The sequence below is a fragment of the Arvicanthis niloticus genome, chromosome 14 (assembly GCF_011762505.2).
Source record: "Arvicanthis niloticus isolate mArvNil1 chromosome 14, mArvNil1.pat.X, whole genome shotgun sequence".
Classification (NCBI taxonomy): domain Eukaryota; kingdom Metazoa; phylum Chordata; class Mammalia; order Rodentia; family Muridae; genus Arvicanthis; species Arvicanthis niloticus.
This window is the reverse complement of record NC_047671.1, coordinates 44,962,677-44,965,467: the sequence shown is the minus strand read 5'-3', so window position 1 is coordinate 44,965,467 and position 2,791 is coordinate 44,962,677. Positions and strand designations below refer to the sequence as shown.

The window sequence follows — 2,791 nt, the reverse complement described above, 5'->3', positions numbered from 1 at the left end:
TTGGCTCAAACGTAGCAGCCTAACTCCAGAACCTGTATAGTTATATACTATATGGAGCCATTGTGGTTTTCATTTCTAGGTTTCAACTACAGGTCTTTCAAGTTACAGGTGATAGGTTTGGAGAAAATATACAGTCATTTAACATGTTGCAGTCTCAGTTTCCTCTACCCCAAATCTCGGTATTAGGAAATCTCCTTTACTGGGCTGGAGGTATGAGAAAATAAGCATTGAAACTAACTAGAGATTTGGCATTTATTGAGTGCTGAGTTTGTGTTTTATGCTGTACTATTAAATACTTCACATGAATTAGCTGATTTCATTCTCACAGGGGCCCTTGAAATATCTTCACTCTTTGTTTTTACTGAAAAAGAGACAGAAGCATAGAGACATGGACTGCCATACTCAAGGGTTACAGAATTTGGTCACAAATCTGGCTGAGTATGTCTGTCTGGATCTAGGCTTCTCCACTGCTGCCGGAGCTAAGGAAGCCTGATTCAATTCATTCCCAGCTCTTGCTGAGAATCAGTCTTAGTCAGTATTAAGATTGTTTTTCAAGAATTCTAGGACTGGTATGACATGAACAAGATAGATAGACATGTTTCTATCCCGATGCCTTTCTTGGGCTCTAGAGAGATGCTTGGCAATTAAGAGGCTGCAATTCCAGAGAACTAGATTTGATCACCAGCACCCACAAAATGGTTTACAACTGTGTGCAACTCTAGTCCTAGAGGCTATGAAGCCCTCTTCTGTCCTCCACAGGCACAAGGTATGCACACGATGCACAGTCATACATACATGCAAAAAATCATATACATAAAATAATTTTTAAAAATTTAAAACTCTTCTGAACTCATTTTGGTTCTCTAGATGATTTTTATGCTATGATTTATTTTCTCAGCAGCTCTTGTCCTTAAACCTTGAAAAAAAACCCTACTATTCTATTTTCTGTTTTATACCTTTGACTTTCTGAGATCTCACAAGTAATAACATGATGTTGTGATTGTCTTTCTGAGATTAGTTTGTTTTACATAGCATGGATGCAGGTTCATCCATGTTGTTACACACAACATGACGACATTTTATTTTTTAGTTTTAAAATTATTTTAATTGCTTACATTTCAAATGTTGTCCCCCTTCCTGGTCTCCCCTCCATGAATTCCTTACCCTATTCCTCTCCCCTTTGCCTCTAAGAGGGTGCTCCCCACCTGCCTACTCTTGCCTCACCTTTCTAGCATTCCCCTTCTCTGGGGCATCAAGCCTCCACAGGACCAAGTGCATTCCCTTGCACTGATGGCAGATAAGGCAGTCCTCTGCTACATATGTATACTGTCCCAGGTATATTCTTTGGTCGGTGGTTTAGTCTCTGGGATTTCTGAGAGGTCCAGTTAGTTGATACGGTTGTTCTTCCTACGCTGTTCTTCCACTGGGGTCTCCAGGTCAGTCCAATGGTAGGCTGTGAGTAACTGCATCTGTCTTAGTCAGGTGCTAGCAGAGCCTTTCAGAGCATATCTGTACAAGGCTCCTGTCTGCAAGCACCTCTTGGCATCTGCAATAGTGTTGGGGCTTGATCCCTGAGGATGGGACTGATCCCAAGGTGGGGAGGTTTCTGGATGGAAATATATGGAATGCTTCACAAATTTGCATGTCATGCTTGCACAGGGTCCATGCTAATCTCTGTACCATTCCAATTTTAGTATGTATGCTGCCGGAGGGAGCACAACTACTTCATTTTAAAGGCTGATAACTGAAAAGGTCAGCAAAGATCTAGTGTAACTGTTTCACACCCCATGGGGACCTGAGCAGTGGAAACATTACAGTGGACTATGGAAGAGTGAACTGCAGCATTGGTTGTGTCTATTCCTTCCTGAATCCAGATTCTCCATCCTCAGCATGAGGAGAGTTTGCACTCATCTTCCAGTTCTTTTCAATCTACCAGATATGAACATGTATGCCTGAACAAGTATATCACATACAAAGGAGTAACAATACATCCTCAATACTGGGCCATCATATGATTTAGTAGTGTTTAGTAGAATCTGTTTCCTCACTTTATGCTTTATATGGATTATTATTTTATCCTCATAAGCCTCTGAGGGAGCAAGCACCACATGCCTGCTTCACAGAGAAGAAAGGTGGAATGGCAACATAGTGAGGTTATGTGAAATCTATAGGAAGTGATGGGAAGAGGGCAAGTCGAGATGCAAATTCAGGCAACCCATTCACTATATATAGTTCACAGTCGTGATTATGGTGAAAATTTCCCCAGTCCCTTCAAGTTTCTACCAGGGATTCTTCACAGTAGAGAGTCCTCACATGAAAAGAATACATATATCTAAAGAGTAAAGTCAGAGTTGGCCTTTAAAACTAAAGATTGTGATTTCGTGCACACGTGCTCGTGTTTGTGATGTGTGTGTGTGAGAGAGAAAGAAAGAAAGCGTGCAGAGAAAGTATGCGAGAGAGAGAGAGAGAGAGAGAGAGAGAGAGAGAGAGAGAGAGGCTAAAGGAAGAGGGAGGGAGGATTGTGTGGATCCAGGTGCCTATGCAGAAGTCACAGGAGTTGGATGTGGTCCTCTAATGCTCTCTGCACTATTCCCATGAGATGAGGTCTCTCACTTAAGATGGAGCTCACTGTTTCTCTCCTAAGCTGGCAGGCCAACAATCCCCAGTGGCCCTGTTGCCACTTTTCCTACCAACACTAAGGTTGTAGGCACTTGCAGCCATGCCTGGTCTTTCTATGGGTGCTGAGAATCTCAGCTCTTAATGTTTGTATATCAAAGTGCTTTTACCTGCT

General features: G+C 42.1%; 1 non-coding gene across 1 annotated transcript; it reads right to left on the bottom strand.

Annotated features, from left to right (window-relative positions):
• Window positions 1–1,614: 1,614 nt before the first annotated feature.
• LOC117720269 (U6 spliceosomal RNA) lies at window positions 1,615–1,718 on the bottom strand. The gene has a single exon (XR_004608289.1). It is a non-coding gene; the product is annotated as a U6 spliceosomal RNA (small nuclear RNA).
• Between the last annotated feature and the right edge of the window lie 1,073 nt (window positions 1,719–2,791).